This window comes from Canis aureus, chromosome 4, assembly GCF_053574225.1.
Source record: "Canis aureus isolate CA01 chromosome 4, VMU_Caureus_v.1.0, whole genome shotgun sequence".
Lineage (NCBI taxonomy): Eukaryota > Metazoa > Chordata > Mammalia > Carnivora > Canidae > Canis > Canis aureus.
In genome coordinates, this window is record NC_135614.1 from 30,749,836 (window position 1) to 30,777,237 (window position 27,402).

The 27,402-nt window shown below is 58.8% G+C and overlaps 1 protein-coding gene across 9 annotated transcripts in view; it reads left to right on the forward strand.

Moving 5' to 3' along the window:
• ZMIZ1 (zinc finger MIZ-type containing 1) overlaps positions 1–27,402 on the forward strand; it is a 230,700-nt gene that overhangs the window by 150,963 nt on the left and 52,335 nt on the right. The window contains exon 1 of one of the 9 annotated variants that reach the window (XM_077895183.1): positions 11,597–11,693. The exons of 6 other annotated variants lie outside the window; for them this stretch is intronic. The gene's annotated coding sequence lies outside the window, so the exon portion shown is untranslated. Of the gene's footprint in view, positions 1–11,596; positions 11,772–12,349; positions 12,483–27,402 lie in introns of those variants that run through there. 2 more of the 9 variants (XM_077895181.1, XM_077895182.1) reach the window with 2 other exon arrangements.

Below are 27,402 nucleotides of genomic sequence, written 5' to 3' on the forward strand. Positions count from 1 at the left end.
CCCTTCCCACCCAAAAATCAGCTGTCAGAGGAAGAAGGCCAGGTCAGGGAGGGGGCTTCTGTTTGTTGGACAGGAAGGGGAAGCAGGCAGACGGTGCCCTTTTGGAGAACACGAGGTACATATAATAATAAGGAATGTGTGTAGGGGCACCTGGGTGGCTCCGTTGGCTCAGCGGCTAAGCGTCTGCCTTTGGCTCAGGTCATGGTCCTGACCGGGGTCCTAGATCAAGCCACCGGGCTCCCTGCTCAGAGGGGAGGCTGCTTCTCCCTCTCCCTCTCCCCACCCATGTTCTCTGTCTCTCTCAAATAAATAAATTATATGAAAAAAATAGTAAGGAACGAGTATAAGCAGTAAGCATCTATAGTATTGTTTTTAGCACTACTATTACTTTCAGACGTGGATGTTGGAGTGCAGAGGGCTTTGGGGACCACCTGGCCCAACCCCCTGTGTTTATCCCAGAGGAGACTGCCATGGAGAGAGGGAACAATCTTCCCAGCATCCTCCTCGTGCCCGGGGTGGGGCTGGCGTGAGACGGTATTTACCACTAATACTCTTTTTGTTACTACTAGTAGCACCATTACTCCCACGACAGCTGTAATTACTGCTCATGCTACCATTATCAGCACTACCGCGCTAAACCTCTCTAATGCTATCATTTCTCTCCTACTAAGTCAATTAAAGAGTTAACTTTTATTGAGTCTTGACCATGTTCCAGACGCTGGGCAAAATACTGCATGTGCATCCTCTCATCTTCATAGAAATTTTGAGGAGAGACTCAGAGAGGTGAGTTACTTGCTCAGGGCCACACAGCTAGCCTGTGGCAGGGCTAGAATTAGACTCAGGCCGTCCCACTCCAGACCTGCACACTCGGGTACCAGGTCAGATGCCTTCTAGAAGGAGAAAGGACGCTAGAGAAGCCCAGGGTCCCAGAGGCAGGGAGGCCTGATGTGTTTCCAGAGCAGGGCTGCCTTGTGAATTAGCCCATTGAAAGCTGCCCTGGTGGAGAGTCTAATAACCTCTCTCTTGCCTTGTTTCCCAAAACCTGAAAGTCCAGCTTTGAAATTCAATAGGTTTTCTTTAGATTGAAGTACTTGTCTCTCTGTATATTAAGTACTTGTCCCTGGCTTGTTTGCTCTGGAGTTTGGGGACCCCGGTGCGAGGCAGTGAGGCCAGGTCCCAGACTCGGGCAGGCCCGCCTTCCAGTTCTGGATCTGTTTGCAAGCTGGGTGACTAGGCCTGTCCCTTGACTCCAGGGCCTCACAGGGCGGCCGTCTGTCCATCCGTCTTAGAGGCCACTAGGTCTGGGAGGGTGTGTCTGCCCTGCAGCCTCACTGTAACTCTGAGGGACTCCTCGGACAGCCCGGGTGCAGGACAGCCTCCTACAGATGAGACCCCACCCCCACCCCACCACCCAGGGCCCAGGACAGTGATGTCAGGAAACCAACACACTCTGTCTGCAAAAGACCCGGAATTTAGAGGTTTTTCAGCCACTCATTGGGCCACCACCGCGTCCCAGGCCTTAGGCTGGATGTCTGGGCACAGGGCGAGTGATGCAGGTGTGCTCCCTGCCCGCTGGGAACTTGACTTGGTAAAGAGGACAGATTTGGAATAAACACCCTCCAGTGATGATGTCATGGTGATCAGCTGAGAGGCTTTCTTGAGGAAACGACCCTAGCAGGAGAAAATCTGCCCGGAGAGGAGGGCAAAGGAAAGGCATTTCAAACAGAGGGAACAGCATGTGCAAAAGCCTTGGGTGCAGAAGCAATGTGGGTTCAGATCTCCTCTCTTCTTTTTTCCAACTTGATATCCCTGCACAAAATGCTCTGGGCCTCGGTTTCCTCACCTGTAGAATGGGAACAATGCCACCTGCCTCCCAGGGTTCCGAGCAACTGAGAGATTAAGGAATATGAAGGTGCTGGTGTCTAGCACTGCTCCCCTGAATGCCTAAGGAATCTGGAGGCTGCCACTTGGCTCCTGGCTTCCAGTCACCCCTCGACACTCGAGGCCCCTGTCAGTACTGGTTGTTCCTCAGCGCAATTAGGTAATTAGGCCAAATTCAATTACACACCACACTCCCAGGTCTGTCTGGGGCCCGAGGGAGGCGTGGGCTCCCCTTGCTGAGGGGGAGCAGCGGAAGCGCTGGCTTGGTTCCCAGGGCTGTGCCTTCCTCCCATGCATCCCAGAATACTGCCTGCATTCCGAGTGGGGAAACTGAGTCAGGGAAAAGGAAGTGCTGCTTGGCTCCAAACCATCACATCCCCAGAGGTGAGATCTCTGGGCTCATTTCTTTCCCTCCACCCCTTGGGCATCCCAACTCAGGCTGTTGGCTCATGGCTTGCCCCGCCTTTCAAATTCATCAGAGGTCCCAGCTCCTCATCCCTCTAGACAGGCCCTCAGAGTGGTGGCAGGGTAGGGTTCAGCTTCTGTGTCACTTCTGGATTTGTGGCCGTTTCCCCTGCCGGCTCCAGGCAGGCAGGCACCCAGGCACTGTTAAACACTGTTTGGTATTTTGGGTTTTTGCAGTGAGCCTACCTCCAAGGAAGCTAGGCCAGCCAGGGTTTATCAGTGCCTTTAAGGGACTTGCTGGAGGCATCTAGATAAGAGCAACTCAGGTTGAAAGTAGCAGAAGGACCTTCCTAGAGCTACCATAAGACTTCCAGGGCTTTGAGTGCCAATCTAGGGAGCTCAAGCTTGAACCTGAGCCTGGCAGCACTGGGGAGCCACGGAAGGTTTTCGAGAAGGTAGTTATGTGGTCAGATTTGCCTTTTATAAAACCGTAGCAGGTAGAGGGGGGACCGAGGAGCCAGAGGCAGAGAAAACAGTGTAGATGCTCTTCTGGGTGTCCATAAAAGAGCCTGCTGGGGTGGAACTGTGCCTTGTGTCGAGGGAAAGGTACAGATGCTAAGTCTCCAGCAATGCCTCTTGCCCGTGGCCAGCCCATAGCTGTGCCTCGGAAGTTCCATTGGTGACTTGGGATTTGTTTTAAGCTTCGCTGTGGAGTTACTGGTTCTGAAGACTGGGTACGGCACCTTTCGGAGGAGAAAGTCCTAACTTTGGACTCATTTCATTCTACAATGAAAGGGGTTGTATGGGGTGTTTTTTTTTTCTAATCACAAAAGTAATATATGCTCCTTATAAACAGTTAAGGCATACCGAACATTATAAAGAAGGTAGAGCTGAGGTGCCACTGACATGGGATAATGACTTGGTGAGTAACTGTTATTCAATGAGTATTTGTTGAGCACCTACTATGTGCCAGGTCCAGAGCCACCAGGGATAGAGCAGTAATCAAAACAGACAAAATCCCTGCTCTCGCGCAGCTCAGGGTCTACCAAGAAGGATATGTGTACAGACAGACTGCACGTAAATTTGCCAGGACGGATGTTAGCGGGCCCAGTACTTCAGAACTGGCTTCTTTGTCTTAAGAGGATTGTGTGTATTATAGGCACCCTGCCTGGCTTGCTCCATCCTTTATAGGTTGTTCCTGGGGAGAGGTGGGGTATCAGCTCAATTGTGACAGTTCTTCCTGGGACCTTCCCAATCAGACTTAGTGAGACCAGTGCCCCTAGTAGCAGAGAGGCCAGCATCTGCACTAGATGTCCACACTGCATGGGGAAGCTGTGTCGCAGAAAGAGACAGTGATGTGCTGTTGGCTACACAACAAGCCCCCAGCCTCTCTCCTGGCAGCATCTCTCAGCTGGGGACTTGGCCTCCGGTGGAGGGAGGGGTGTGCTGTTCCCACCTGCCAAGCTCAGCTCTGCAGATCCCGATTTCAACATCAAGCCTCCCACTCCTTGCCCTGCCCTGGCGGCCACTTTGGATTTTCCCCAGACAGACATTCCTACGTGGCCTGTCTGCTCACGTCCAACCGCTTTCCCCCCACACCCCTGGGCGCCCTAGGGAGAGGGGGGACACCTGAGACCACACGGGGGAGTGAAGGAAGCTGCCAGGTTCCTTGGGCTGCTGTGGGCTGGGTGCAAGGGGCTGGCAGGGAGTGGGCAGCGGGGACAGTGTCCTCTCACTCAGGACTGTCAAAAGAGGAAGGAAGATGATCATCACACAGGTGATGCGGGGTTCCTGATGAACTTCAATGGGTTCAGAAGGTTCACAGAGCTGCTGTATTGCTGCCCGGAACATACTGAGGTGCTTGGGCATGCTTCTCAAGCACCCATCTTCTCCTCTTACCTAGGAGAGCACCCCAGAGCAGAAATGGCCACAGAAGCCCTAGCCTACTACTCCTAAGATTCCCTCTGCATTTTCTCATCCTCAGCTTACACACCCCACGTGACAGGGTGCTCACTACCTCCAGAGCAGTCCTGACTGTCCTTCTGAGCCCAAATTCGATGCCCCCACCCCACATTCTTGATGTGCATGACCCCCTATGGATGAGGAAAGGAGCCGAAGGGTCCAGAGTCTGGCCCCCAACATCCCTGTGAGGAGGAGGAAAGGAAGACAGAGTGGTGCAGACCCTCCACATCCAAATCCCATCAGCTCAAAAAGAGGCAGCTGATGGACAAGAGCCCTTTAGAACAGTAGGCCTTCAGATCTGTCTAGCACTTTACAGTTTGGAGCACATGCCCTTGACCGTATACTTGGTGGGAACCAGCGTCGGGAGACATGGCTTGAGGCTCTGGAACAAGCCAGATGTCTTAGGCCTAGTCCTGGCTCTACCACTAATTTCTCGTGGTATTGCCGGAAGCCCTGGCCCCTCTCTGAGCTTCAGTTCCCTCATTCCAAATGAGGCTAGGGGCTCTTTACTCCAGCGCCAAATGAGTTGATGATCCCAAATGGTCAAGTAGAGGCTCTACAGGCAAGGGGCTGGCTGTAACAGGCTATGCAGACTCAGGGGGCACAGTGGGGTCGGTGGTTGCTGGAGCAGCCTGCGTTCAGCTCCACGGCCCCCCAGCCTTGGGCCAGACTATGTGCGTTGCCTTATTAACCCCTTCCCTGTCTGAGCTTCATTACTCAGTCTGCAAGGCGGAGGGCATCCTCCCGGGGCCTGCTTGAGCCTTTGTCTGGGGAGTGTCAGGAGTGGAATTCAGCTGCTCCTGGCCCAGGACGGCCAGGGACGGGGAGAAATGCTGCAGAGGCAGGGAGGCAGGGATGCAGGGAGGCAGACAGCTTCAGCGGGAAGGGAAATTGCCTTTCCAACTGCAGGGAGCTTATGTCAATCCAACCCAGGGGCGTCCGGAAGCCCCCTGTCAAAGCTGTGTCCTGGGAGAAGCAATAAAACCCCAGGACTGCTGAGGCACAGACATTCGAGCTGCCTTGGCTGGCCCTTCCCTTCAAAGGCAACTCCAGAAATCAATGGAAAGAGATTCATTAGAGGCCTGGGTGGCGAGCTCCCCACCACCTCCGGCGGCCCCTTTGTTAGCAGGCCTGGGCTTCCTGTCTGAACAGGCTGCCTCCGCTGAGAAGCCACCCCGTGTTCTCCCAGACGGTGGTTCGGGGCCTCATCTCTGGGCGGGCGGGCAGGCGGGCAGGCGCCTCCCGTGCACTCAGTCACTCCTTGACTCACGCATTCATTCAGGCAGCTGGTTCTTGATTCGTTCCTACAGCAGAAACCTGCATGTGCCTGGCATCCTTTAGATCCTGTCCACGCCACACATACACAACAGACAGAAGTCGCTGTTGACGTGCAGCTTGCCTTCTGGCCAGGACACAGCGTTAACGAGAGAAATAAGCAGTCACAAATGCAAAGGGGCGAGGGAAGTCAGGAAAGAGTGGGAGGAAGTGTGGGGAGGGGCCGCCTTTGTGGCAGAGGAAGGCTGCCCGAGAAGGGGTCACCCGAGCCACGTCCTGGTCCTGCAGGAGGTGGGCCGTGAGCCTGGCTACCTGGAGAAGAGCGTGCCGGGTGCATCACCCCGGGCACCTGCGGTCAGAAGGCCAGGGAGGCTGGAGCCGAGTTAGCCGAGGGCAGACTAGAAGGAAATGAGGTCGGGGAGGTGACAGGGACCAGGTCACGCGGGGTCTTGTGGGTAATCGTAAGGGCTGTGGGGCTTCACACACTGACTGAGCCAGAGGCACAGCAGGAAGGGACTTGAGGAGAGGAGGGACGTCCTGTGACTTCGACTCTGCAGTGTCACGAGACGCATGGTTTTGTTAGGGATGCCATAACAAAGTACCACCTGCCCCGCAGCTTGGACCACAGAATTGCAGGGCGCTGAGGGCCAGAGTCTGCCCCAGCTGAGATCAGGGTGTCGTGTCAGCAGGGCCGTGCTCCCTCTGAACACACTAGGAAAGGATCCGTCCCAGGCCTCTCTCCCAGCTCGTGGCACCATAACGCCATTACCACTAGGCAAACTTCCCCCTGTGCGTGTGTGTCTCTGTGTCCAGATGTCTGCTTTTTATAAATGGACATCGGTCCTATGGGAGTAGGGCCCACCCCAATGACCTCATCTTAACTCAATCATCGGCAAAGGCCTATTTCCAAATAAGGTCACACTCACGGGTAGTGGGGACGAGGACTTCACATATTTTGGGGGGGATAGAGTTCAACCCACAGCATCACAGCACACACTCAGCTTCTCAAGAATTATCACCGATACCTCCTTTGGTCGCCCTGAGGACCTGGTGTTAGGTGCTTTCACTGCCGTCGTATGAAGGAGGAGATACCGGCCCAGGAAGCCTAGGTGACTTGTCCAGGGCCACCAGCTAGTCAGTACTTGTTTCCTGAGTCTCAGCCTCCAAATCCACAGCTCCTCAGCTAGCAGGGACATGGCCAGTTCCTTCCTGTCTGCCAGCCTCTCTGCCCCAGTAGCATGGGCAGACAGCCTAAGGGGGTGGCCCCCTTCCCAGCTGAGCAGCTGAAGGACAGACAGCTCTTGGAGACTGAAGCTACCAGACCGCCCATCTTGTGCCTGGCTCCTGGGTTCCTTCCCCTATCTCTCTTCCTTTGGCCTGGCAGGAGGCTCTCCTGGGTCCCCATTAACCTTGCAATCGTCAGGGCCTCTCAGAGGTGCCAAATGGAGGTGTGGGGCAGGGGTGGGTTTTGTTTTCTGGAAAAAAAAAAAAATGATGATAAGATTTGGGCAGAAGCCAAATACAGCCTTCTGGGAATGCAGTCTGAGTCTGGGCTGAGGGCCCTGCTGGGGGAGAAATCCAGGAAGGGGGGCAGGGTGCAGGGATAGGAGGTTCTGATCCAGGCAGGTCTCATTCTCTACCACCACCCCAGCCTCCCCTCGGGTGGGGCCTGGCCAACCAAGATGTCAGGTGCACGCTTACAATCACGGTGAATAGGATAAAGAAACACAAAGAAAATCCTTCTGTATATGTAATGTGGTTTGGTGTGCTGGAAGCAACAGAGAACAAGAGTCATACAGCTCTCATCACTCCAGCTCGCTGGAGTGACCTCGATGGTCACTGTCTTCTGGATCTTCGAGTCCCATCTTAGGAATATAATATGACGGTTCTGTGCAGACTTGGGCAAGTGGTTTAAATCCTTCTGGCGAGTTGTCCAGACCTCCCTGTGCCTCAGTGTTGTGGTCCATAGAGTGGGAATAATAATCACACCTTGTTAGAGGGTAGGGACCACATGTTGACATTCAGAAAGTGCCTGGAACAGCAAACAGCCAGTCACCCACAGTGAGCTCTGTATGATTAGGAAACAGGAGAGGCCTGGATCCAGCTCAGGGGGTCCCAGCTGTTTCCCAAGTAGGAGTGCGTCCTCCCGCTGCCCCCACGTGTGGGTGGGGTTCTGAGGCCTGGCAGGGACACCTCCATTGGCTGGGTTGCTGGACTTCAGTCAGTGCCTTCCTTCCTCAGGAGTGTGGGAGTAGAATCGAGGGGATGGACCTGGGGGAAGGAAGAAGGGAAAGGGGACAGAGGGAACAAGCATTATCAAAAGCCATGGGAGTTGGTGCCCTGGCCCCTCAGAAGTGGGCAGGAGAAGGTCTCTGGAAGGCAAAGGCCCTGAGTCGACCCCTGCCCCCAGTGCAGTTGCTTGAGCCTTCCTGGGCCAGCCAAGCTGGCAGTGAGGCAGATGCTCCACGACCTGTTACCCCGAGTACGTATGCATTCCTTTATTGAACATTTTGGACACCAAACTTCTCCATGGGTCCTGAAGTGGGCCAGTTGCATGAAGGTGGACGACCCAGGCAGCATCTAGGTCCTCCACCCACGCCGGTCACACTCATGTAGACACCGGCCCGGGGCCTCCCTGGCTATTTCATCCTCCCTCTGAGTGCTCCAGCCTGCATGGGTGACATCTCTGAGTCATCGGGATCCTTGCTGAGACCTGCTGAATCAGCAGGCCCTGCTTGAGAAAGACCCAGCTCTTGAGAAGGGAAGGCCCAGAAGAGCCTCCCATTGGGCTCATTGTTCTGCCTCCCCTCAGCCTCGGTCAGAGGGAGCTTGGCTTTTGTCTGCCCCCCAGGCCTCCCACACAAAGCCTTGCTGGAAGCCCTGGGCGGAGCTGCTGTCGACCCCTGGGGGAACATACCTCCTGGGTGGCTCTGCTCTTTTTGCTCTTTCTCTCCTTACCGGCCTGGGCCCGGATGGGATCCAGGCGGCCCTGCCCCCTGTAGGGTAGCCTGGGAGCCGGGGAAGATGCTTTTCCTGCACCCCCAGCCACAACTGTGGTCCCCTCCCCCCATGGTCCTGCAGGAGTGGGTTCCGCATGACAGGTTTCCCCAGCGAGGGGAAGAATCCTCCGGAACGAGCCACTGCTGCCTTCCTGGCTGCAGCGCTGTGATTTATTGGCGGCTCTTCCTCGCCAGGGCCCATGGCAGGAGGAGTTCAAACACCCGCAAGAAAAGCCACCCGCTATTGATCCCCACATCAGGCTTCCCAAGCGCTCGCGGGCATTCATCAAGGAGCCGGGGCACTGGGGCCGCAACTCTCCCTTTTCTTCTTCCTTTCTTCTGCCTCCCAAGTCATTTCCCCCCGGGCTGTGCCCCCCTCGCCGGGGTCACTCGGAGAGCTCGCCGAGTGACTGCCGGCAGAGGTGGAGGGCGCCTTTGTCTGCGGCCCCTTTCCTGCAGATCCTTATCAAGGCGTGCGCCCAGGGGGTGGAGCAGGCCACTTTGGGCTCGGGCTTTTGAGCAGATCTTTGGAAGCTGGAGCCACGGAGTTGGAACGTCAAATGAGGAGTAAGCCCTTCTGAAGCAGGAACTGGTTACAGTACCCGTATTTCTGTATACTCGGGACCTGTGGTATTAATATGAGCTCGCTAACCTAGTGGGCCTGATAGGGCCTTGCGGGCCTGGAAATTAGCATGTGAAAACCCCAGCTCCGGCCTGGAGGCCTTGTGTGCCGGCTGGGGAAGGGATGCTTGAGAACAATTTGTTTTCCTGGTTACGTAAATCTGCTCCGGGATAATATTTTCTTTTCTTTTCTTTTCCTTTTTTTTTTTTTTTTGGCTTACCTGGAGAAAGTCAAAAACAATTGGTCCCAGCCTGAGGAATTTAAATAAGCATCTTAATGCTTTTCTCCCACCCTGTCCTGGCGGAACTGGGAGGCTGAGGAGGCGGACTGGTGGGGCTGTCTTACTAGTTTTCAGGCAGTGACGCCAGGTCTGTGTCCCTCTGGTATAAACCTCAGCTCCAGTCTGCCAGATTCTGGCTCAATGGACAGGAAGTGGTTTTTCTGAACTCAGTGCCTGGGGGCCGGCTACTTGGTACCAACACATACAGGGAATTTCAAGAATGAACCTGGAAGTTCCAAACATTCAGGTCTTTGGTGGCTCGGCAGGCACTGAGGATCAGCAGGCACTGAGGATCAGATCGGTACGGTGAACTACCATCGCGCAGAATTGCTGGGAGGGGAGGATCCAGGAGGAGTGTATTCCGGTTATCTGAAATCTTGGCTATTTGAATTCAGGGTGATGTGACATGTTAAAACCAGGTTAATGTTAGAAATCTGGTTTTGAGGACTTCTGTCTCAGTGTTTTCTTCCGAAATTTGGGCCAGATTGTCAGGCTCTGTCTGTTTCCCAGGGGGTCACTGGCTGAGCACTGGGCTTTGGAGAACACTGTCTAGGGGATCTGCAAGTGGGGACTGGGTCAGCCAAAGTAAGAAAGATGGGAAAGTCTTTATGGGGCCATAGGGCTCTTCTGTCTTGACATCCCAAACCCCTATGGGGCTGCTTGGGAGGGCAGAGCCCCCAACAAATATCTCACTTAAATGACTGTCCCACACAGAGACCATCCTAACCCAAAATAAGGAAGACTCCTTGGAAGAGGTTGAGACCAGGGAATTCTTGCAGAGCAGAGAAGTCCCTGTTTGCCTGGCTGCCCCTGGGGTTGGCCCTGCAGGAAGGGGACGCCAATTAATCTCTCTTGCAGGAAGTTAGTTCTTGTCCAAAAGGCAGCAAGTTATGAAGTATGAATTAATCTATTTAACCAGCTCCACGGAGGGAAAGCCCATGACAACTGCATTTCCAAATGCCATCCCCGAAAGTGATATTTCAAGTGGCAGTGGGTGGGATTAGAGCCTGCTAACGATTTATGTCAAACAAGGAGCAAGAATATAATTTCTAGATAAGTGATTTGTCTCAGCCACTTCCAGGGCGGGCAGGACAGACCGTATGGTTTAGAGGCCAACCAGAGGCTCAGACTGCAAAAGGAGGGGTGCATCCAGGAATGTGAAGTGTAGAGCAGCAACAAAGGCTAGTGGACCCGGTCAGCTCCCCTGTGATGTCTGAGAGAGCAGGGCACAGCGGTCAGTATAGAGGAGATTGTAAAGACAGTTCTGGCTACCTTTCTTTAGGATGAAGGATGGGCGGGGGGAACCTTTCGCTTCCTAGTCGTTTGACTTAGGTCACCGAGACATTTTCACTGGCAGGTGGGTAGGGCTGGGGGAGGGGGCTAGGAAACGTTTCTCCCGAGGGGGTGATGGTTGGGGAAAGAGGGAGGGGCGCAGAGCCCTCGGGGCAGGACGGCGGGTGGTGGGCTTCCTGGGGCGGAGGGGTGGAGACGGGACGAGCTCAGCGCAGCGCCAGGAGACCTTGCGAAAGACAGGCTGGAAGGAAGAGGCCGCGGCCACCACAGGATGCAATGTCAGGAAGGCAGCAGCTCCCGGGGCGGGGCAGGGCCGAGGCGCGCACCGCAGCCGCCCCCGGCTTCCCTGCAGCCGCTGGCCGGGGGCACAGGAACTCCCCGAAGTCGGGGGGGGTGGTCGGGCTCCGTGCACCCGCGCCCCCTGCCCCCGGCTCCGCGCTCGGGGAATCCCGGAGGGAGGGGGGGCCCCCAGGGTCAGGGTGGATGCCGAGTCGCCTGCCTCCTCCTCCGCCCCCCTAACCGGTTCCGAAAATCCTGCAAACCGAGGTCGCCATCCGGATGACCCAGTGCCGCCCCGCCCCTCCCCGCCCCTCCCCTCCCCTCCCCTCCCCTCCCCGCCGGCCGAGACCGCCCCCGGGCCGGCTCGGTCCTCCGCCCCCACCCTGCCGGGGACCCTCATTAGCATGACCGCCCGGGGGGCTTCGCTGGGGGGCCGGTGGGTGGGGGCGGGAGGCTCCCCGAGTCGGCCACCGCCGGCGGCCCCCTCCGGCGACAGCGCTCCGGGAGACCCGCTCGCACTAGCGCGGCTTCCAATTAACCGCGCGGGCGGCGGGCGCGGGCGCGGGCGCGGGGGCGGGGCGGGGGGAGGGGGCCCCGGTCGCCGCCCCCGCCCGGAGGCTGGAGCGCCGCTCGGCGGGTCGTGCGCTCGCTCGGCGGCGGCGTGCACCAGCACCACCCCTGCGTGCAAGTTTGAAATGTGAGCTGCTGCCTCCGATTCCTACTCGCTCGCGCTCCCTCGCAGCCAAGTGGCGGGGCCGGCGGCCTGCGCGCGCGAGTGAGTGCGGGCGGGGGGCGGGCGGGGGGCGGGCGGGGGGGCGCGCGCGAGCCGGGGCTCCCCGGAGACGCCGAGCAGGTCTGCGAGCCTTTCATCTTCCTCGCGCGCTCCTCCTCCTCCTCCTCCCCTCCCCCCTCCGCGGCGCCCCGGCCCCCCGCGGGCGCACGCAGGGTGGGTGGTCGCGGCGCGCGGGCCGTGGGAAGTTTCGCCGGCGCGCCCCGTGCGCCCCCGCCCCCCGCGCGCCCCCGGCCCATCCCCGTCCCCGGGGGGCTGTCGCCTGCGCCCGGGCGCGCGGCTGGCTGCCTCCTCGGCGGCGGCGGCCCCATTAGCGGAGCCTCCGCCTGTGATTGGCTTCGCCCGGGAAGCTGGAGACGGGCGATGAATAATTGATGCGTGCGGTGCGGTAGCCGGACGGCGGCGGCGGTGGCGGGCAGCCGCGAGCGGGAGCGCGGGAGCCGGAGCGCCCTCGGAGCGGGCAGCGCGCAGCGAGCGGGCGCCGGAGCCGCCGGGGCCCCCGCGCCGCCGCCGCCGCCGCCGCCGCCGCCTTCGCCCGGGCGCGGAGCGGGGATGCAGGCGGCGCCCGCTGCCTGCGCGCAGCCTTTGTTCGGCGCCGGCTGAACCCTGCCCGGAGACGCTCGCCGCGGCCCTGAGCCGCCGGGCCGCAGCCCCCCGCGGGCGCCGGGGCGGGACCGCGGCCGGTGCAACTTCCAGGTGAGTGCGGGGCCGCAGGGGTCGGCGCCGGGGCGCCCGCGGGCCGGGCCGGGCTCCCTCCGGGCGCGGGGGTGAGTGTGCGAGCCTGTGTGTGACAGAGGGCCGGTGCATTGTGGGTAGCGCCGTGTGCTGCATGGTGTCAGCCCGAGGCTTGGCCGCGAGTGGCACAGGCGTGCACCGGGCCCGTTTTGTGCGCCCGCGGGGGGGGGGGGGGGGGGGCTCGCTCCCTCCCGGCGCCCCCCTGCACCCTCCCCGAGGCCAAGTGTGCTTGGCGCTCCAGCAGACATTTTACAAGGCTCCATCCTCCATCGTCCCCCCTTGCACAAATAAGAACGGGCCGGGAAGCCTTCCTAGCACAGCACCAGGCAGCGGCCCAGGGTCTTTAACTTCAAGCTGCTCCTTTGTCAGGTTGCAGCCCCGAGACCCCCACGGGCGCTGGTGATGCCACCATTGCGGCGCCCTTCGGAGAGCTGGTGGGTGCGGAACGGACTTCTGACAAGTGTTTGCTGGGAAGCCGGCTGGAGAAGGGGGGGGGTTGCACCAGCCAGGAGGAAGGTGCCTTCCACCCGGGTGCCCCCGAGACTTTCTCAGAAGGCAGCGGGGCCAAAAGGTTGTTTCTGGGGCCTGAGTGCATGGTTCTGGTGTCAGGGTCTTCCTAGGCTTGGTGCCCAAGCCACTAAATAGGTCCCGGTTCCCGGGGCCAACGGGAAGCCCGCTCTGAGGAGACTGGGTGAGTTCAGGGCTGTGACTTTCCCTGCCCTAATCCCTTGCACCTGCAGGGAGGTGGCACTTCCTGAGACGGGCTTCAGGTAACTGTCATTCTCAGGATGGGGGGCCAAGACCCCTGCCCTTGACTGTCAGGCCCAACTGCCAGGTGGGCACTGGGCATGACCGGTGGCTCTTCCAGCAGGAAGGTTTTGTGAGGCAACTGGCAACGAGCTGGTGCCAGAGTGCTTCTTAATGGCCCAGCCTGGAGGCGGGGAGCAGTATGGGCCAGAAATCCTGCTGGGCTGTGAGTTGGAGTAGATACGATGGTACCACCCTGAATCCAGGGTGACCGTGATGGTGTGTAGGGCCTCAGGCCCCTCTGGTCCTGGGGCAGAATGCTCACCTCCCATCCACTACAGGGCAAAAGGCTCTGTCCCATGGCAGGGGCTGGGGGCGGGAGTGGAAATCTGAGCTGTGGGGTCCATGTGGCTACTAACAAGCCTGTTCCCCTTTTTGTGTATCAGCTAAGCCATGACTACCCCCCAACTAGCTGGATTCAAGTCCCCTCCTGAGCTATTTTTACCGTGAACTTCCTTAGTGAGAAACCACCGAACAGCGATGCTTTGGTGAGAATCTGGGTCTGAACCGGAAGCAGCAGGCTGCACAGGGTTTGCCTTGCCTCACAACGCCATCTCCACTCCCCAGCACTGCCGCTGGGCGCCTCCACCTAGCTCCCTGGTCTCACCGGGGCCTGTGCACTCAGGGACTTGGGAACCCCGGCTTCAGATGGGAAAACATGTGTGAAACCCCGAGACCACCCAGTAGGGGACCGAGGAGCTTAACCGGTCTGAGGTCCCACTGGAAGGAGAGGCCTCGACTCTGGACTCCCTGAAGGCAAGGACCATAACTCCTCATCACCGTGTACCCTGGTGCCCACTGCAGTGCCTGGCAGGTGGCGGACCCTCGGCGACTGCTGTGAGGACTGCATGAGCGGGTCTGGAGCTGCTTTCCCGGCTAGGATGGGGAAGGGGATAGAGGGGCAGCAAGAGCACTTATGGATTTGAGTTAGTGCTGGTTGAGCACCCAGCGGCCAGGTCCTGTTCAGCCCCTGGGAACTGTCGGATGAGTCCCCATTCTGGTGTCAGCCAGTCAGACTGAGAAAGGTGCCCCCACCGATACTCAGCCCAAATCCTGCCTGGGAGTTTCCTGCTGGCTCTTTCTGGGTCACACCCCAGGGGGTAAGGGTGGCAGGTGCATCAAGAACTATACCGTCCAATATGATAGCTCCCAGCCATGTGTGGCTGTTGATAAATTTCAGTGAACTAAAAGTAAAAGTTGAGTTTTCTCCTTTGTAGCAGCCGCATTTCAAGTGCTCAGCAGCCACATGTGGCTGTTTGGGTTGTAGATCGTTTCCACTGTGATAGAAAGTTCCACTGGGCAGCACTGGCCTATGAGGATGGAGACCTGAAGCAGAAGTGACGTGAGGATGCTGGTCCAGAGCCCACAGGTGTGACAGTGCAGGATGAGTCCATTCAGTAAAGCCATCTTCTGTCTTCTTAGCACCTTCTTTTTCTGGCAGCTTCCCTGTGAGGGGAGTATAGACTGGCCAGGTATTCCCATTTAGGGCGCGAGAAAACGGAGGTTCAGTTTTGCCCAAGGTCAGCCAGCGGGGGGGGTTGGGGGGGGTGGCGTGAGCCCCTGCTCTACCGGTGCTCTGCCTCCCGGCAGAGGTCAACCAGGGGGCAAGGGTGGGCAGCGGTCCCAAGAGCAGCCTTAGGCCTCCCCGAGGACCGTCTTGGTGCCTGCTAGGCGTCACTCTTGGTGAAGTCATCCATCGATCGGGTGGGAGAGCCAGCTCAGCCTCTGGTCCCCAGGAACAGAGAGTTCTGTGCTGGCAGAGCTGGGAGAGGGAGAGAGGCTCTGGGTGAGGGCGGTGTTTACCTTGATCGATGCCGCTCTGGTCCCGGGGGAGAGGCTGGCTCATCTCTGCAGGGAAGGACCCCATCGGTGGGCCCGAGGCTGAGTTCGTTAGCACCACCCCAGGGAGGGCTGTGCAGACCCCAACCCAATGGGAAGAATGAGCTGGCGACTTTGGCTGGCACAAGATGCCCTTCGCTCCCTCCCTGCCAGGGCCTGATGCCCCTCATGTCATGGGGCATTTGCTTGGCACACTTGCCCTCACTCTGCCTCCCCACCCCCCAAGCCTCAGCTGCTGGAGGAAACTCTCCCAGGGCCTGGCAGAGAAGCATCAGCCTCACGGGGGAGCCTGCTCAGGGAAAAACAAGCCCCTGCCCTGCAAGCACACCCAGCTCCTCAGGGAGCTCCCAAGCCACTAACCACAGGCAGGGAAACACAGTCAGCCCACGGCCCAGGCTGGTGAAGGGACTGCCTGCCCCAAGGTCACACAGCAGGGCAGGCCGGCATGGAGCTAGTGCCCACTCATGGCCCGCTCCGAATCCCAGTATGTCATTTTGAACTTGAGGTTTTTTTAAGATTTAATTGTGCCTTCGGTTGTCTGTTCCAGCGGTGAGGTGAGGTCACTTTGTCTCTGGCCTTGGCCCTGTGTCCTGTGGTACCTACCTCCCCCCAGCATCAGCCTGCCTGCAGCCTCCAGCCCTTACATGGCCCTGAGCTGACTCAAGGGAGGGGTCTGAGAAGGGGGTGGCCCTCTGCCAGGGACCTCTGCGCCCCTGCGAGACCATCTTCAGGCCCATCCGGGGGAGCAGGAGGGATGAGAGGACCTCTAACCCCATGCCCAGGCTCCCAGGCCCCGTGAGTGAGGTAGGGCGGTGTTTAAGGCCCCTGTGCCTTTCCCCGGGGACGAGGCAGCAACACCCCCAGCACTCCTGCTCCCCAGAGTCTGATGTGCTATTTGTTCTTCAAAATAGACCTACAGAGTCAGGCCCTCGCCTCACTGCCCAGAGCGTTAGACTGCGCTGCCCAGCAGCACCCAGGCAGGTGAGAAAGTAGGCCCTTTCCTTCCCTTTGGGTACCATAACCGGGGCACTGATTTCTGCTCTGCTCAAAGCCAGCGAGCTCTCCAGCCTTCTCTGAGCCCCCTTGCCCCTCTCTGGGTCCTCCTCCTGGCCCTGCCCACCTGTAGGGAAGGCCCTGCCTCCCCAGTATCCCACCCCTGGCAGTAGTAGTGGGCACTTCCTGCCTGTTTGGTGAGAGAAGAACGGAGAGGGAGGGGGGCTTTAGTCAGGATCCCCACATTCCCAGACCCCAATCGCTTTGGAGAGTCAGTAGTTCTGAGGTAGGGCCTGGCCTCTGTGATTGGGCTTTGGTCTTGTCGAGTTCCTCCAGATAATTCGGATACCGTCGTGGAAACGTGGCTCCCAGGGCCCAGCCCTCAAGTGATAGTATCTATGACCTGGTGCCAAATTAGCGTGAGCCCTTTGGCAAGTCATTTCCCTTCTGGGAGCCTCTGTTCTCATCTCTGTACTGAGAGCATTGCTCTGTGCCTCATCTCTAGAAGGTAAAGTCCGCTCTAGGAGTCTTGGGTGTGCGTGGGTGTGCGGGGGGCGGGGGAGACATGGGCAGAAAGCCTTGGTCCTGCCTTTGGGCGCTGCCAGCAGCGTCTGATGGTACAGGGGAATAAGAAGGCACAGCCGGGCCAGGAGGCTTGAATGGCCACAGGCCCGGGCCCCACCCTCCCAGGAGCTGCAGAAGGTAGAGGGGGAAATGGGAAGTCTGAGGCTGGAGTAGCCTGAAACTCCTCCCAGGTGGAACTTGGTTTTTGGAAATGGTAGGATCTGGGTCTTGGGCGCAAAGGGCAAAATGAACCAGCAGAGGGGGGATGGCAACCTTGGAGAAGGGAGGGTATCCCTCCCGATGAAGCACCAGAGTAAGCGTGGGAAGCGGAGCCATGGCTGAAGCCCCACGGGGAGCACAGATTGTATCCTGGGGGCACCGGGGAGCCATTGAAGACTCTGGATCCGGCGATGCTGCTGAGCGGCGGTCGGAGTCCATGCAGGGAAGTGGGGAGCAGCGTGAGCTCGCAGTTCTGCTGCGGGAACATCCCTGCCTCTGCTGACGCAATGGAAAGCCTCCTCTTGGTGCAGGGTTCCTGTTTTGCGGTTGCCCGTGGTGGGGGGCGAGGGCAGCCAGCGCTGCTTCTGAGGAGCTCCGGGAACTTGGTGGAACTTGTCCAGACCTCCTCTTTGCGCCCTCAGCTCTGTCCTGGGAAAAAAAAAAAAAAAAAAAGGATGTGTTTGTGTCTCCAGTCCCCCCGGGGCGTCACAGCCAGGCCCCAGAGGTTTTTAATCAATGTGGGCAGTTCCCTGGGGCTGCAGGGGGACAGGTGACAGGGGATAGCCTATGGGCTTGCTGCATTTGGTCTCACACCATGTCGGTGGCGTCCTGGGTCGGCAGAGCCCACGAGGTGGCCGGAGATTCATAGGCGCCTCTGTCCACCTCCCAAGAGTATAGTCTGGTTGGCAGATCCACAGTGTGCACGGAACATTCAGGAGGGTCTGGTTCGGTTCCTGTGTGCGCAGGTGGGCTGTGAAAAATTGCAGGGCCGGGGGCATGTGGGGAAGGAGCCCAGGGAGGCTTTCTTCTATCTCCCCTCCATCCTGTGGCTTCTGGGCCCAGTTCAAATGTCAACACCCAGGAGGCCCCCCCGGCCCCCCACCCCCAGCGTACAGAGACTCTCCCGGCAGCCCCGTACCCTCCTTTGGATGTCCGGCACTCACCACCTTATGCCAGTCTGTTTCACGTGGTCGCTTGCCCACCCAGGTGCCAGCCCTAGTAAGCTGTGAGTCGCAGAACAAGACATCCATGGCTTATACCGGTGCCAGGTGCTTGATAAGAGTCTCTTAAATAAGCAGCCCAGGGCATAAGTGGGTCACAGCAAAGGCAGTCACCCGGGGAGGAATGGGGAGCACTGAGTTCCTGGCCCAGCTCTGGCTTCCCAAGTTGACCCTTGTGACGTTCCAGAGCCCTCGTCCTTCTTGGGCAATGCACCTACAGGAAGAAGCGTGGGGTTTCCTGTGCTGTCCTGTAGGATGGCCAGTAGCCACATGTGGCCACTTAAATGTGTATTAGTAAAAATTAAGTGAAAATGGATTTTCAGTTCCTCAATCACACGAGGCACATTTCAAGTGCTCAGAGCCCCAGGGGGCTAGTAGCTACCGTATTGGACGGGGCCGTGGTTGGACGTTTTCCACCATCACAGTGCTCTTGGACAGAGCTGCTCCTGCGGGCCTCAGAGCGCCTCTGTAGCTCTCATGGTGGTTGTCTGAGGGGGGCAGGGTCCCGAGGCCTGCCTCCCTGCCAGCAGTTCCAGGGGCTACTCCTACCCCATATCCCCCTTGCTCAGGGCCCCAGACTTCCCCTCTGTCCTTTCTGTGAAGCATAGGGTCCCAAAGGACCTCCCTGCCCCATCCCCACTGGGGCTCTCAAAATGGGGCCACAGCATCCTTCCAAAGACAGCATAGGGGAGTAATTATGAAACCCACATCTGTCATTTACTGGGTGACTTTGGGTAAGTCACTTAACTTCTCTAAGCCTGTTTCCTGGTCAACAAAATAGAGCTGCCTGTGCTTGCCTCTGCCTGGCGGGGTGGCAGTGGGGAGTCAGTGAGACGGGGTGGAAGGCGCGGTACTTGGTGTCTGGCACATGGGATTGCTCAGTACATGGCAGCTTTCATTACCATCAGGTTGACTTAATTCCCTCACAATCTACGTTTAGCTACCAAGCCAGCTGGCCTTTTGGTTTCTTCCGAATTCCTGAGTCTGAGAGACGGGGTTCTTTCTTGTCCCAGCTCCACCTCGGGCCTCAGGGTGCTCATCTCTGAGATGCTCCTCCCGCTGTGCGTTGTGACCAGAGACCTGGACTGTGCAATCTGGAGGGTAGGGCTCTCCAGGGGCTCATGCCTCCCGCCTGACCTCAGTGATGGGAGATCCGGAGAGGGCCAGGGGGAGGCAGAGAGGGTGTGAGTGTCCCTGTCACTCGTCCGTCCTGATGGGAGACTGAGGGGGCCGCTATGTGTGTCCCAGCTCTGCAGGAAGTGTGCATGGGCCTGCACCCATACCCACTTTCATTTCCCTCCTGGGGAAGGAGCTGCAGATCTATACCTTGGACTCCTGAAGCCCCCCTGGGAGACTTGCACAAGAATCTCTCCGAGCCCTTGAAGCCCACTAACCATTTGCTGGAGCCTATGAGCCCCCAGATTGTGTGGGTTGTGTTTTCTGGGCAGAGTGCCCCATGAGCCATGCCATGTTGACATGGGTCTTGGAATCACAGCAGCCCTGAAGAAGGTAGGCTGACAGATGAGGCCTATGGGTCTGGGCCTGGCTTCCAGGGTCCAAAGGGCTTCTGGAAAGGCACTCAGTGCCTTCGTCCTGGAAGTTTTAGGAGCTGGGGTGAGATCCCAGAGCCTTTGTGCTTGGTGCTGGACCCTGGGTAGCAGGACGACACTCAGGCCCGGCCTTGGGGAGTGACAGCAACAAGTCTCAGGGAACAGACTTGCTAGTAGGAAGGGTGCGGGGGCATCTGGGGTGGACGCCCAGACAGGGGCTTCCCGGGGATTTGTCTCCATGGGGGAGTGGTAGAGGAGGTGAGGGCTGGGCATTCACAGAGGGGGTTCCACGGTACGAGGTGGGGGGTCAGGTGGGAGGGGTGTGGCCCTCCTGCTCCCCCTATTGTGGGTTGACAGCTGTCAAGTCCTCAGAGCTCACCCTGCTGAGCCTTGCCCACCAGCATCTCCCCCAGCCCCTCTCCTGCGCCTTCCACACTGGGACTGGAAGGGACATACTCCCAACCCTCCCTGCACCTGTTTCCTCATCTGCAAAATGGGAGAATAGTGCCCCTCTCACAGGGTTGTAGGAGGATTAAGGAGTAAATTCCAGCTGTAGCTTTGGTTTTTTTGGTTTGTTTGTTTGTTTAAGACTATGTATTCATGAGAGACCCAGAGAGAGGCAGAGACACAGGCAGAGGGAGAAGGAGGCTTCCCCTGGGAAAGCCCGATGTAGGACTCGATCCCAGGACCCAGGGATCAGGACGTGAGCCGAAGGCAGATGCTCAACCCCTGAGCCACCCAGGCGTCCCCCAGCTGTAGCTTTAAACACAGTGCTACGACCGAGTCAGCCCTGAGTGAACCATAGCTCTCCTCGCTGCCCGGTCATGGGTGTCCTTGGATTCGTGAAAGGCCCACTCCTCCAGGGACGTATCCTCTCAACCCTCCACTGCAGCCCAAGCCTCTCAGAAAGCTCCCCGCCTTGCACCCGCCCGTGTGCCCGCGTGGTGGGGGGGCTCACTCCAGTACCAGCCCTGAGCCGGTGAGCATGCAGAGTGCCCACCTCCCCGGCGAGCCCGAGAGATCCTGGACCAACAGCCCCACTGCCTCCCCACTCTTGGCTAGGAGCTTGGGGCTCCCCAGTGTTTGCTGAGAAGCTTGTGGCTTCTCTCTGCAGGGCTTTAGGACAACTTGCGTAACCCTCTGGGGCGTCTGCTTTTCATTTGCGAGCCCCTAAAAGCCCTTGGGCAGGGAGCTGACACCCCTGTGCTAGGGACTCAGGGCAGTGGCTCTCAAAGCAGAAAACACCCTCTCGCCTGACCTTACTGGATCCAGGGCAGCCTTAACCACTGGGCCTCCACTTCTGAATGCCCCTCCACACCCTAGGCTGGCAGCCCAGCCCGGGGAGGGGGACGCCCACAGGTCAGCGCCAGGCTAGGAACAGGGGCAAGGGCCAAGCATCTGCTTCCCTTTGTAAGCACAGGCCCCACAGGATATGGAACCCTCCCTTCTGTCCGGGCCACTCTGACCCTTGAAACAGGGATGGGGCCTCCACCCTCTCCGTGCCCCTGCCCAGAGGCAGCCCTGGGCAACCGGGAGCATCCCGCCTGGTCAGGTCACCCTCCAGACCCAGCACCCCCGCCCCCCGCTCCCCTACTGAGAGCTGGGCTCCCACAGCCTGCCCACCCAGGAATTAAGCCTTCCCAGCATCGGGCCTGTCAGGGGCTGATAATCCTCTCAGAGCTTTGCATGGAGTTGTACCTTCTCCAAGAAATGCGATTGATGACCTGGATAAGCTCTTTGTCCTCAGGTTACAGTCTCTTCGATGGAGATTTCTTCCCAGGTTGTGGCTTACTAATTGCTCCCTCCTCTCTCCCAGGAGTGTGGGGTGCCCCCCACGGGGCCCCTGGGCTCCTGCCCAGACGGAACCCGGCCTCTGGCCAGGCCTGGCTTCCCTGGACACCTCCCTGGTCTTGGATACCTCGTACCTGCAGCCTTCCTGGCCCCCACCCAGGAGACCTGAGCTTGAGATTGCTCTCTCTGCCACTCGAGCTGCCTCTTCCTTAAAACGGGGGCACCCTCCCCCCGCAGGCCTGTTGTAACAGGAGCTTCGGAGTGTGTGCAGGCGTCCTGCGGAGGGCACGGGATGCATGCCCTCCGTGCTTGTGCGCTTACTAATATGCTCGCCTGTGACCCTCGCCCAGTCCACTGTGCAGTAATTACAGCACTCCGCACAGCCCTCCGTTTGTGCAGGAATATTGGATTTCTTCAAGTTCATGGCTGTAGCTCATTCGAGTTTTTATGATCCACATCCGAATGGGCAAAAAAGTGCACACTAATATGTTTTGAATGAATGAATAAACAAACGAAGAGCTGGCTCTGGGTGGAGGACTGTGGGGAATGTAAAGGAAAAATAAAAACAGAACATGATCCCTGCCCTCTGGGAGCCTAATGTCCCCAAATGAAGATAGATCTGGAAGGCGCTGGGTGTACAGGGCCATGGGTGTGCCCGGCACTGGAGCAAGGGTGAGCCTATTGCAGGGAGTACATGTTGCAGAAAAGAAGTCTAAGATGGGATGTTTGAAAATGAATTGTGGGTTTTGCATTTGGGTATCTACACGGCGTCCCCATGCAGGGGAACATGCCTGTGGGCATGTGGGGGGCGTTGACAAGTCGAATGATGGTTGGATTAATGTATATGGAGGCATTCCTGTGGAATTTGTGTAGGTTTGACCTGAACACATGGGTGTTGGGAGTGTGTCTGCGATGCAGCAGCCAGGTGGGGTGCGTGTGTGTGTGTGTGTGTGTGTGTGAGTTGACGTGTTCTCATCCCTTTGGGGCATGCAAGTGCCCACATCGTTCCTCTCGCCGTGCTGGGCAGCATAAGGGAGAGGGAAGCCAGGCTGTGTGCGGCCAGTTGCGTGACCTGAGGCTAGTTACTGAAGCCCTGTGATGCTTTAGCCTCCACGTGTAGAAGCAGGATGGTAGCAGCGACCAACCTTGAGATTGCTGGGAGGACCTGGCAAGGCCCCGTGCCTGGCACAGAGGGTGCACTTGATAAGTATTAGTTGTGCTCATCATGTTCGAGGTGGTGGGGGTGGGATGGCCCCCGTCCAGCCCAGGCACCCATGACTCTGAGAAGGTGGCCCCAGATAAAGGCAGCCACTGTGCCTGGCCCTGGCACCCCCCCCCCCCCGGTGCGGGCACACCCCCCCTCCTGTCAGACTGGAAGATTGACATGGAGCTCTGAGAGGGGTCTCGCCCCGAGGCCTGGACATTTCTAGGGATCTTCTTCCCCCTGAGAGATGACCAAGGGCACCAAGCCCAGTGGCCTTCTCCGCACATCACTCCAGGGACTCAGGGAGGGCCTGGGAAGGCTTGCTGGAGCTGACCCCAGAAGGCCTGTCTCATCCTCAGGAAGAGGACTCTGGACCCTCCCAGGCCTCAGGAAAGGGTGTTGCATGGATTCCTGGGGAAATAAGCCCTGACGGTCCACAGCTTCCGCTCTGCCTGTCTCTGTCTCGGGGATGATAGAAGAATTCTGTGACAACTCTCAGAGCGACTTACGGGGGAAGTCTTCGGATCGTTGGTCTCTCAGAGCACCCTAGAGTCAGGAGACTGTTGCATCCCACCCTTCATGAGAAGTCACTTGCCTCTTGGGGCCTCTGCTTTCCCCAATGTAAAATGGGGCTGTTGATGCCTGTCGTCCTTAGCACGAGGATTGACTCGGGCTGCATCTCTGCCCTGACGGCCCTGCCACTTGAGCTGGCCTGGGCCTTTTCCTGCTGAGCCTCAGCATCCTGTGGCCAGCTGTGAGCTCCCCTTTGAGCAGCTGGTGTTGGGAGGAAAGCACCCTGGCCTGGTGGCCTTACCGTAAACTTCCCACCCAGTGCTCGGACTTCAGGGTGCTGTGTAAACAGAGGTCAGGGATCACGGGCTGCCCCCACACTTTAGGTTACAGGCTGGAGCAGACTCTAAAAAGGTGCTTCTACCCATGGGGTGCCTTCTCTCCCCTGTCATTACCAGCACTGCAGAAACAGGGAGATGAGGTAGGGGTCGGGCAGTGTCAGGGTGGAGTGGAGGCTCACACTCTGGGCTTCGGACTCCAGAGCTTGAGTCTTCACCCTCCACCAGTGACCGCACCTGCGGAGGTGTGGGGTCCAGACCCCGGGATGTGAGGCTTGGTGACGGGCTCCGGAGCAGAGAACGGACGAGACAGTGATCCGCCAAGCTAGCCACCTAGCCAGACACGCAGCACACCCAGCGTGGACGCGTGGGCCGGCACACACACATGCACACAGCCCTTCACACAAACACAGGCGCACGTAGGCTCCCCACCCTTGGGGTATTCCTCTCCATCTAGACAACTTGACTGCAGTTTCAATTCTCGTTTTAGCCCAACTTTGTTTTTAATGTGGAACAACTATCACTTGTTTGTATATACTTCAGCAGCAAAGTCCCTAGGGGAGAAGCAGTCTGTTTTCTTAAGCGGAATCCTGGAAGTCCAATTAGGGAGTGATTGTTCCACTTCTAAGATTTTTCCAGCGGCTGCCTGGCATGCCCTGCTGAGCCCCTAATGAGGCAGCCGGGGCACCCCGGTTCAGAGCCCAGTCCGGCCGGGGAGCCACCTGTGGGAGGGCCAGGCCGGGGCGAGTTCCGGGCCTGGACCCGGGCCGAGGAGAGCCCATCCTACTGCTCACCGTCCCACGGCCTCGACTGCCGTCAAGGGCAACGTGCAGGGCGGCACGGCAGAGTCGGGGCGCTCTGGGTTGAAGGGAAGCCACACCGGTAGGGCAGGGTGGCCTTCAAGCCCACGCACGAAACTGTTTGGAAGGCTCCTGAATGTCATTCTCCCTCCCGCCGCCCGGAGCTCACCTGTGATGGGGCCGAGCTGATGAGAGCCAGGTGTGTGGGCTCCCGAGTCCGGCCTGGCAGTCGGTACCGTGGGGCCCAGGAGAGGAGGGTGCCCTGGGGAGGGGGGAGGCCTCCCTGGAGAGAACTGTGAAGCACGGAGGGTGCTTGCGACAGGTGCGAGGGGGGCAGGCAGTGCCAGGAGAGCCAGCAGAGGTGAGGGCGTCGGGCCCGTCGGCTCTGCAGAGCAGACACCTGATGTTTTTAATGTTGCTTTTCAGACGTTGCCCAGTGGTCTCTGTGCACTTTTGCTGGGGAAGAAGGGTGTGTGGTTGAAAACAAACGTATGCCTGGTAGCCAGGCGCAGCCTGCAACCTAGAGGCTCGTGTGAGCTGCAGCAGCTGTGCCTGCCCGCTCCCTGTGGGCCTTGGCCCCCAGCCCGGGCTGGTTCACTCCCGTGGTGCCCCCCCCGGGGGGCCGTCCCTCTCCCCGGCCCGGGCCTGTTCCCCACGGCCTCTGGGAGGTTCGGGTGTCTGCCTGCCAGGTGGGCAGCTCCCCCCCCACCGCTCCCCACAGCAGTGGCTCGGCTCATGATACTGCCACGCTCCTGCCACCTGAGCCCCCCGGGTGCCATGTGCCACCCTGTTTCCAGGCAGCAGGTAGGTGGCCTTGGAGCAGGGGCGAGGGGGAGAGGGAAGGAGATCCCAGATGGGGCAGGGAGGGTGCTCCAGCCCTGACAGGCAGGTCGTGTGGGGCCTGCCACCTGGCACCTGGGTTGTCCCTCCCCGCCCCAGGAATGGGTGAGAGCAGGTGTGGGGGGATGCTACTCTCCCTCTTGGGGTCTCTGCATGTTGGAGCAGTGGGGTCTGTCTGGGCGTTCGTGTATCTGAGTGTCTGACCGTCTCGGCCACGAGTGCCGCTGTTGCCCGGGCTTCCCCACCCTCCTCCCTTTGTCTCGGTGTCTCCTGCACCTTCCGTGTCTCTCGCTGTCTCTGTATCTCTCTGTCCCTGCCTGTCTCTGCCTCAGTTCTGAGTTGATGAGGGTTCCTTTGCCATCAGAGCCACCCCGCCTCCCCCGCACCCCCACCACCACCACCACATTGGGTTGCTCCGCTTAATTTCATTTTCCCGGGGCTCCAACTCACAGAAATAAACCCTCCCTTCCCACCCCTGCACTTTTTTGATTTAACAAGCCTGCTGGAAAACAATAGTGATTTCCGCATCGATCATAAACAGAAGTGATTACCATACAATTACAGCCTGAACCATCAGCCTCCGTGCAATCACTGCGCCGCATTGTAAATCGGAAGACAATTGCTTGCAGAATTACCCCCAAATTGGTTTAAGTGGCAACAAAAGAGTGTTGGCATTTTGGCATTGTGGAGAGGGGTTGTGTGTGGGGGGGGGACGCTGGTGGTCCTGGCAGTGGAGGGTCCCCACTGGGGAGCTCTTGGGGTGTCTTCTGGCCTTCAAGCAGGTAGCTTGCCAGGGAGAGTGCCTGGCACCTTCCCCCACCCCGTTCTTTCTCCTGCAATTATTGCTGCTAGCCCGACCTGGCACCGGTTGTTACAAACTCATTTATACTCATGTGTGAGTGGCTACAAGTATTCCATCAACCAGGACAGCAGAGAAGGGTGAATCGGGGGGAAGGGTGTGTCCCAGGAGGCCTCCTCGGCTCCCCTGCGGGGCCCCTCTTACCCACTCCCGTTTCCTCGCTGGCTTTCCAGGTCCCCTCGTCTCTCTGGACGCTTCTGGTCTGGCTGCCCCCTCACAGCCGTCCCTTCTGGTGGAACTCTCCCGCCAGGAACCTCCTACATGCCAACCGGGGCAGCCTGTTCCCTCCCACAGCTGCAGTGTGTCCCCTGCCTCCTTCCCGGCGGCCCGGTCCGGCCCCCTCTGCGCGCCCGCTGGCCCCCGGCACAGCCAGTTTCAGGAGAGGCTCCCAAGGCGGGTCTCCGCGGACCCGGGCCTGCTCCTCTGCAGCTCGGACTCTCGGAGGAGCCTCCTGCCCCCTGGACATCTCTCGAGTGTCTGCAGACAGGGCTCCAGAGTTCTGGCTGTTTCTTCAGGAGGCTTGTCTTCTCTTGGGGAGGCAGTTTGTCTCTGGGGCGAAGCTGCCGTGAGGTTCTTGGGAAAGCCTTCCCACTGGTGCACTTCGCTTCCACCAGGGGCCTCCAAATCCAGGTTGTACGTGCCTTTGCGTGTCCCATCGGATCCTCACAGAGGGCTTTGCGTGTGCTTTTATTCCTGTTTTTGATAAAGAAAGGAGCCCCCGAGCGTGACGTGGCTTGTGCCAGATCCAGTCAGTGAGGATTGGGGTCTCTGGGCCCCCCTGTTGGAGCGCTCGTTCCCGGGGGCCGTCGCCCCAGCCTTGCCAGCCCCGCACACAGGCTGGCGGGCTCCCCTGGTCTCCGACCTGCCCCCAGACCTCAGGCAGTACCAGTCGTTTGAACAGGTCCTACAAGCGAGAGAGCACTTGTGGGGTGCTGCATCCCGTTCCCGGATTTGTGAGCACCCCTCTCCCCCACTGTACGGGGACTCCACTCACCCAGGGCCCTCAGGTTCCCGGTGCCAGAAGCTGCTTTAAACGCACCCCAGCCAGCCTTCCAGCCTGTGCTCCCTGGCATCCCATACAGCGGGAGGAAGCCCGATGTCTCCGAGCTTTCTCGCCAGTCCAGACTCTGGTTTTATGCCAAGTCTGCCACCAGTGGACATCTCTTGAGTGTCTAGGGACGGACTGGACTCCAAGTTCCAGTGTCCGGTGGGAAGACGGGGGTTCGAGATCGCAAAGACGCACAGTCGCGTTCTGCGCCTGCCACTTTATGGTCTGTGCCACCTGTAGCTCTGAGGCTGCTTTTTGTTTAAAAGAGGAGCGTGCGACCCCGCTGGACTACGAGACGACAGACGTGACCATGTTAGCAGTTTGGGGTCTTTCGGCTAAGAGCAGCCGTTATCCTTGGCTTCAGAATGCAGCCCTCCCTTTGAGAAGGAAGGGAGCCTTTGGGGAGCACTGGTCATGTGCAGAGCTTGGCACTGGCTGTGGTAAGGCTGTCTGCTTTACCCTTCGCTGCAACCCTGAAAGGGGAGCCGCCACTGGGTTTGCGACGTCCGGAGCTGGAG